Genomic DNA, 9,006 nt, shown 5'->3' on the forward strand with positions numbered 1-9,006 from the left:
GTCTGTATCCATGTTTCATCATATCCCTCATAGCTATCTTAGATCTATACGGCAACTGCATTCCCAAGTTTTGTTCAATCTCTTCTATTTTGGTAGTCTGCATGATTTCCACTACATAGAAAGCAACTCCGTCTAGCCCTTCAATTAACAGGTCAACATGCTCCAAATAAGCGGATTGGTGCCATTTGCCATGGACCAAGATCTCCTGACATCCCCACGCAAATTTCATGCATTGGTGTAGGGTGGATGGGACGGCCCCTTCCATGTGTATCTAGGGCCTTCCTAGCAGCAAGTTGTATGAAGAAGAAATATCAATTACTTGAAATAATATGGGAAATTCAACCGGCCTGATCTGCAAATCCAAATAAATTTTTTCGATAACATCCTTTTGCGGACCATCAAAAGCCCTTACCCTCACATGGCTTTCCTTGACCTCCCTCAGATGGATTTCGAACTCCCGCAGAGTAGAGAGCAGAGAAATGTTTACTCCTGACCCTCTATCAACCACCATTTGGGGCACCACCTTGTCCCCATATTTGACAGTGATATGAAGAGCTTTGTTGTGACTTACGCCTTCGACAGGAAGTTCGTCTTTTCTGAAAGTGATTATATTTTCTTCGACCATTTTCCCAATTATTGTGGCCAGCGCCTCACTGGTGGCATTGCTTGGCACACTTACCCCACTGAGTACTTTTATCAGGGCATCCTTATGAGTGTCAGAGCTCATCAATAAGTCCATGATTGATATTTGTGCTGGAGTTTTCTTCAGATTCTCCTTCACAGAGTACTCTTTGGTCAACATTCTCTTCCAGAATTCTACGGCTTATCGGTCTGATATGTTCCTCCTTTGAAGCTGCTCTCTTCCTAAATTCCCTCGATTTAGATCTTCAGGAGCGTAGCATCTCCCTGACCTAGTCATACCGTGGGCTGATGCAGAGTCTGTCATCTTGTCCTTCCCCTTTTGCTGGTACGTCCATGGGACAGTTTTATATTCCTGACTCTCTTCGTCCCCTGTAGCAATGACAGGTTGTCGCTGATAAGTCTGAACTGTCACCGTGGGTCTTACTTGCACTGTGATCATCGGAGTCCTTTGAGGTGGGATCCTTGCGGCCTCTGCATTTCCTATTGTGACAATAGTTCCTTTCAAATCATATTCTTCATCCAACGTGATCACGTTGACCCCTTAGTTTCGGTGATTTGGTAGCGGATTGCGATTCACATTGGGTGGAGCAGGAGTGCACTGAATGGCTCTACTATTGATCATTGTTTCAATCTCATTTTTCAGCTTAAAACAATCTTCAGTATCATGCCCATGCACGTTTGAATGGTACACGTACCTTTTGGTTGCATCAAAATACTTAGAGGGATACTCAGTAACCCTTCCTTCCACTGGATGTATCAATCTTGCTCTCCTCAATCTCTCGAACAATTGGGCCAGAGGCTTAGTAATCAGGGTGTAATTTCTGGGACCCCTCTCTTCAAAATTAGGATGAGAGCGTGGTGCATAAGTGGGTCGGTTTTGGTGGGTAGTGGTTTGGATAGGAGCATATGGTCGTTGTGAGTTCAGGTTGTAGGCTCAAGGAGGGTTGTATTGAGGTTGGGGTTGGTAGTATGGTTGGGTGTTATAGACGGGAGCATAAGCGGGTGGTGGTGAATGGTTGTTTGGGGAATAAGAAGTGTTTCCATGATGTGGGTTGGGTTGATAGTAAGGGACGACTGCTGGACTTCTTCTTTTATCTCCTTTCCGCTACTAATTGACCTTGACTGGATTTCCTTGCTGGCCGCTTGCAGTGCAGACATGGATCGTACTTTGCCGGATTTTATATCTTCATCTAAGAAATCTCCCACCGGTTTGGGTAATTTCTATCCTATTATTCCCATTATGTTTTCAAAGTATATCCCTTCCTGGGCCCTAATGAAATATTTGGTTAATTCACTGTCGGCCCTACACATCCCCAACTCGTATAAAAAGAAGTCTAGACCTATTTTGGAGGGGGAACACCACTTTGAGAGCAAAACACAAGCATAGAACACTCGGGAGCAGAGATTCTCAGTTTTTCTTTATCTTTCTTAGTATTTTCAACTATTCAACACTTATGAAATTGTTTAACCTTATCATGAGTGGCTAAGAACCTCATTATTCTGGGGTTATGGGTTATTTTTTACTACTGTAATTTGACGGTTGATTATGTTGCTTGATTCTATCATATTAATTTGTTTATTCCATCTTGCACTTAATTATTCTATTGTGAAGCTAATAATAAAGTACTATTTACGAATTTATAGTTAAACTCGAAAGTGGGAACTATCTATTGCATATAAGATTGAGTAGAGTTAGTTCTTGAATCCGGGGATCGGAGAATAGATTCGCGATTAGGATAGACATATTCTAGTTGCCTTGGTTATTTTAGCAGGAAATATACATGCGTTCTTGTCAATTTTGATTCTATAGACATATAGACTTAGGTTGGCTTAAATAGGCGAGCGAAGCGTCGAAAGAACTTCGCGACCATAATAAATCCTGCTAATCAGTAGATTAGATAAGTCAAGTTATTACATCAACTGGAAGAACGCAAAAGGAGAGACGTTAATCCCATAACCCTGAAATATCCCCATCTCATCTTATTTTCTTGTTTGCTTAGTAGTTTCATAGTTATTTAGTTAATAAAAATCACAATCATTTTCTTCCCTTTGAGCATTAAATTTTGTAAATAGTTTAGATTGGACAATAGTTGATCACAAATCCTCGTGGGAACGATACTTTCTCATCACTTTATTACTCTCAATGTGGAGATAAATATTTCAACCATATTCAGCATCTTGTTGCTGTATTTTTTTTTTAAAAAAAAAAATATATATTTTGCAACTATTTTTAGCTCATACTTATATACAACCCATTTTTACGTCATGCTTACTTGTAATAATCAATATCAATTTTAAATCATAATATTTTTAATGTTTAAACATGGCAAGTAGCATTTTATATGTTGAAGATTATGCAAAGAAAGAGGATCAAGAATTCAGGAAAAGGAAGATTATTAGGGTTTACCTTGATTTTCTTATTATATTTGAATTTTATATTTTCTTGAAAGAAGTACACATAGTTTACTATAATTGATTTTCACTTTTATCAATAGAAAAATATAGATCTTTCATATTTGACTAATGGTTTTGGAATTTTACAAAATAAAAATTCTCACTTCTCACACAACACAATCCTCATAATTTAATCATTAAAGTACTCTTGTTGGGGGAGAGAAGGGAGGGAAACTATTCTCTAATTTATTTATTTTTTATATTAGTGATAAATCATATGTTAGTCGATTTGACCAAATCATAATAAATTATTTATACATCTTTTAGAATTTTTTTATCATTGTATGATTTATCGTTATTTAAAGTTTGCTTTAATTTCGATATAACGCCTTGTTATCTCGATCCCAACAGCTCATTCATCCAACTACTCCTCTTAGTCGCTCAGGTACTCGTCTCATAGGCGTATTCTTTCTACCCTTTTGAATCAAGGAGTCATTCAGGGAATGAGAATCTGCCTTGGATGTCAATCTTGCATTGCCTCAATCCTAATTGATATCGTCGTAACAAGTCTCAATCTTCATATAACCTGCATATCTTATTATGTTTAGAACTTCAAATAGAAGTTGGGAACACGAAGCTTGGAGAATGTCATAATTTGACGGGACAAAAAAATTTAGTGACCCTTTTTGACAACGGAATAAAGTTTGTTACAAATATATATTCAGGTGCTCCAGCATTATATTCAGAGCAATTAAAGTGATGTTAGCGATAAGGAACTTAACATGTGATCTATTCATTACCATTTTGATCCTTAGCCACATCATTATGATTCTTTATCGAAATTTCACATTTCAGATACGGCACCCAGCTACTACTGTATATTATAAATGAAAAAGGTCAAATATACTCTTGACATATCGGAATTAGTAAATAATATATTCTCCTTTCATCTATTTAAATAAAATATCCCCACAATTATTTTTTGACTCAGCCTTACATTTATTACTAGAGTCCCTTTCTGAAAAAATAAATAAATTAATATTCACATGTCATTGTCCTATTGGACTAACTTCAAATGAGGGCGGGTTAATATTTGGGTGGATTATGGGTGGATTTAATATTTGGGGAGGATTTTAAGTTAGGCCATACAACGATGACCCGTGAATATTAATAAAAAAAGAATCTCAGAAAGGGATTAGTAATAAGGGTATGGCTGATTCAAAAAGTAGGTAATAACATTTTTAATCAAATAGGTGGACATATTTTGTATCAATTCTGATACTTTTCTATATTGTAAACTAATTACACATGTTACATCCACATCATAGTTTAGGGATTATAAACATTAAATTGGGATGTCTTTGGATACTTTAATAATGAAATAACCTCTTAGAGTTGGAATCGTGAACTAGCTAGTAGACGTAAGTTTGATTAGCAAAACCTTTTCAAGAGTATTATTCTTATACATAATTCTTTTCACATGCGAAAACGAATATGCTATTCAATTAAACGCGGACATTTCAATTACCTTATCGCTTTTGTTGGTGTTGTCATAGAAGAATATATCCCATAGTTGTGCTGCACATGATACTTACAAAGCCTTCATTTGCTATTACTTTTTTTTAATCATTCACTATTTGTGATCCATTGATCTGAATACGGCAAAGGGCCAAATATACCTCTCTACTTTCGAAAATGTTTGAAGAATACTCTTCGCTACACTATTGGATTATCTATACCCCTACAGTCATACTTTGGGTTCAAATATACCCCTCATTTAAACGGAGGGACACGTGTCATCGTCCTGTTGGTCAATTTTAAATATCTTCTAATTAATTAAAAATACTCATTAATCATACTCGAAAAGTAATTTTTTAAAGCAAGTTGTGAACGCATATAAATAAATATGTAATGAAAGTTAAACAAATAATTTACGGAATATAAACAAACATCTTCAAGTGTTAGGAATTAAACTTAGTCCGCTAACGTTAGAACCTAAAGTCTCCACCAGAATCACCATGTTGTTGCGCCCTATTTTACACTAGGATTCAATATGATGGTAATTCCGAGGTTTATAAAATATTGAGTCGGCACCTAATATTTTAAGGTATATCAGGGTACTTATAAATCAAGTAAAGATCAACTCTTAATAGTATGCTAAACCAGTGAGTTCTAGGTAAGGGTTCAAGTTATTCTAAGGGGAAGGGGTGGGCATCCCTTAAAATCTATCTAATGATAGTTCCTTAGACTTAGTCTAATAGCGGGAAAATATTATCTATATTCTAATTGTTTTTCTACCTAATCTATTAAAGAAGTTTGTATCCTAAAGTCTAAATATTTGAGACATCTATGTATTTTAAGTCTATAGGTGTAGGTTAAAAGTTATTTAATAATTGAGAAAGTGAAAAGAACTTATTTACGAAAACGGGAGCTAAGAGGTATTATAATAATCTGTTCAAAGATAAAAGTAAAGAGATTAGTAAAATAATTGCCATTTATGAAGCCTAATCACATGTAAAAGTGGAGGGTATACAATATGGCTGAATATAGATAGAGGAATAATAATTAGATATATATATGCAAGGGTTTTGAAAATCATATGTAAATATACCTTGTAGCCTTTGCCTTGAAGTAGTTAAATTCAGGGATACGTTCACAAATACCTACCCAATACAAATAATTTATCCGCCTCTACCCAAATCAAAGTATTTATCCTGTCTACCTATTCCATGGATCACAGAATGCTTATTGATAGTCAGTACTCTATTGATCCTTTTCTTTATTTTTTTCTCCCTTTGTTTATAGTAAAAAAATAACTGATAGAGTATTTTTTTTTTCCTTCTTTGTTTCATATTTTTCTTTTTTCTCCATATCAATTATCAAAAAAAAATAACCTATATAGTATATCACTATATCTATATCTTATTTCTCCTTTTCTTTTTATCTTTCATTTTTTTTTCTTTTTCTTTTGTAAATATAGGTATTACTGTAAGTATTTCTAGCATATAGAATCCAAATAATTTGATAGCGCTTCGCGCGATCATGAAAGACTTGTTTTAGCCTTGTGATCGGGAAATGATTGCAATTCGACTTACTCGTCTAACGTCCAAATATACAACATTCAGTGTGGACCAGGTCATGGTATCCCTCATCAGCGTTAAGCAATAGTTTAATAGTTGACGGCAAATTTTGTACCCTTACAGCCATAAGAACCATATTCAAATGTTCCTTCTTGTGTTTTAATCTTTTAATCATCTCATATCCCACCATCCACTGGCATGACTCATTCGGGTTTGCGCTTGCTAGGCCCACCAAGGGGTAAAAAAATGTCTAAAATTTTCTGAAGTTTAAATTGCCTTGAATGAAAGAAGTAATATTGGGGCCTTTATAGTTCTTTTTCTGTAATCTCTATGCATCGGTGACCTTGTTGATTACTAAATACATCCAATACAGTTCTTTTTAGTGACTTCAATATAATGTATGGATGATATCATGCTTTAATAGAACCATCCCCTTTTTGTTTACCGTCTATTTTAAAACTGTGTAAATGATGCTCCATGAATGTGCAAGTCAACCAAAAAATACCAGTGTGCAGCAGTTGCAACCCATGTAGCTGTCTCTTCATCCATCTCTGCAATTGCATCTTCCAATAATCATCAGCCTTCAGGTTTTCACTGGAATCATTGCATTATAGTTCTCTGCGAAAAGCAAATGCAAAAAGTTAATGAATAAAAAAGTTGAAGATCGTCTAACTTTTAAATAGTAGAATCAAAAGCAGATGGTGTAACTTGCGCAAATTTTATTAACATTAAAAACGATTTCAATATGAATACTTTTACAGGCAGGATTGTGCTAAAGCAGGTAAAAACATAAAATATATAAGTACAATCATTTAAACGCTAGCTAAAGAAAGCAAAAGATCAAACATTTCTTAAAAACAAACCAAAAATAAGAATTGCTTCTTGCAATTTGAGAACTCAAGCAGAGAACCTGTTAGGTATTTCTACACCGGTGAGGCATATTTGTCTTCATTTTACGTAAGTTCTTCCAATTCATTACAATAGTTATCAGGTAAACACAACAATATATCAATGCTGAATGATATCAGTTATGAATTAATGAAAGCGAAAGCTAGGCAGCAAAAGAAATAATTTTGCATTTTACCAATTGAAAGGGGTTCACTATTTGTGGATCGTTTAAGGCTAACGAACTAGCAATATTGAAATTTCCAACAATTTCAATTGCACACCTACTTACTCGAAAGCACAACATTGACAAATTAATATAATCAATTAAAAATTCTTAAGACTATAATATAACGAATGTCGCGAACTGGGAAGAGAAAGAAATACGCCGTGGGCTTGCAACTTCAAGACATAATTTCTGGAATACTTATTTGTAAACAATAGTTTTTAATGAACGCATGGCTTCTATGTCTTCACAACATTCATCTGTGTGGGTAGGAGAATGCATCAACAGTAAATTAATCGTTATAATATTACGTGCATACTAATAAGAATGAGTAGATCTTAAATCCAAAATAGATAGAAAAAAATAAACACTGTACAAGAATCACGAAGAGAGAAGATAAAGGAAATTACCTTGCAATCAAAGAAACTCAAATACCGCGATTTCGAACAGTCAAAATGATGACTCGGGACTCGGGAGGGCGCATTGGAGTGGTATAACAGAGAGTTCAATAGCCTGAAGAAAATTAGGCTTAGGTCACAGATACGTTCGTTAGATTAAGATAGAATCGATGAGATTGGGAGAAATAAGGGGAAGGAGACGGTAGGTCAATTGAAGAAGGGTGTGACTTTTGGGAGTGGGAAGCGAGTTTTGAATTAATACACGTTTTTAGAATTTTTAAATGCCAAAAATTGAGAATTAGATAAATAGTCATTCTAATCAAAGAGATGTGCCACCTCACTGTCTTAGGCCCTCTTTTATATAAATAATAAATAATAATATAGATAATATAGATTGGGAGAAATAAGGGGAAGGAGACGGTAGGTCAATTGAAGAAGGGTGTGACTTTTGGGAGGGGGAAGCAAGTTTTGCATTAATACATGTTTTTATAATTTTTAAATGCCAAAAATTGAGAAATTAGATAAATGGTCATTCTAATCAAAGAGATGTGCCACCTCACTGGCCTTAGGCCCTCTTATATATATATATATATATATATATATATATATATATATATATATATATATATATATATATATATATATATATATATATATATAAATTAATATTAAAATATATATTCATATAATAAAATGGCATATTAGTATTTAATGTTATTGTAAAATACATTTCATAATAGTATACCAAAATTGCATATTAATAAACCAAATAGGTATATTATTATTTTATATCTTCCGACACCTACTTCTTATACAATGAATATTATTTTCATGGAACTCCATCAAAATATTCATTAAGAAAATATTTGCAAGAACCTAGTTGGAAAAATTAAAAAAATTTAAAAATAACTTATTTATTATGGTATACTGTTATATTATATTGTATACTATAACAGTATAGTGTTACTATAACCATGACTTTAGCTTTGCACAATAGCACCTAGATGATTCAACAAATAATAGTCGAAGTATACTATTATGGTATATTGTAATACTATTACCGCATACTGTTGCATTATATTGCATATTATTACAGTATACCACTACAGTATATTATTTACTATAACAGTATACTGTTGTAGTATAGTTATATACTCCTATAGTATATTTTATACTGTAGCAGTATACTGTTAGGTAACTGTGTTCTTCTTTGATTATTACAGTATACCGGTCGAGTATATTGTATATTATAATAGTATACTGTTGCAGTATAGCTATATAATCCTACAACATATTATATACTGTAGCGGTATACTATTGGGTAATTGTGTTCTTCGATTTTCAGCTGAAACATTCGATCTCAATCCCCTCAAATCAGCTC

At 33.8% G+C, this 9,006-nt stretch overlaps 1 long non-coding RNA gene across 1 annotated transcript; it reads right to left on the reverse strand.

Moving 5' to 3' along the window:
* Positions 1 to 6,363: 6,363 nt before the first annotated feature.
* LOC104108764 (uncharacterized) lies at positions 6,364 to 7,872 on the reverse strand. Its single transcript, XR_689103.4, has 2 exons — positions 7,638 to 7,872; positions 6,364 to 6,734 (listed from the first exon to the last, which is right to left on the reverse strand). It is a non-coding gene; the product is annotated as an uncharacterized lncRNA (long non-coding RNA).
* Positions 7,873 to 9,006: the final 1,134 nt, after the last annotated feature.

Source organism: Nicotiana tomentosiformis, chromosome 4, assembly GCF_000390325.3.
Source record: "Nicotiana tomentosiformis chromosome 4, ASM39032v3, whole genome shotgun sequence".
Classification (NCBI taxonomy): Eukaryota; Viridiplantae; Streptophyta; class Magnoliopsida; order Solanales; family Solanaceae; genus Nicotiana; species Nicotiana tomentosiformis.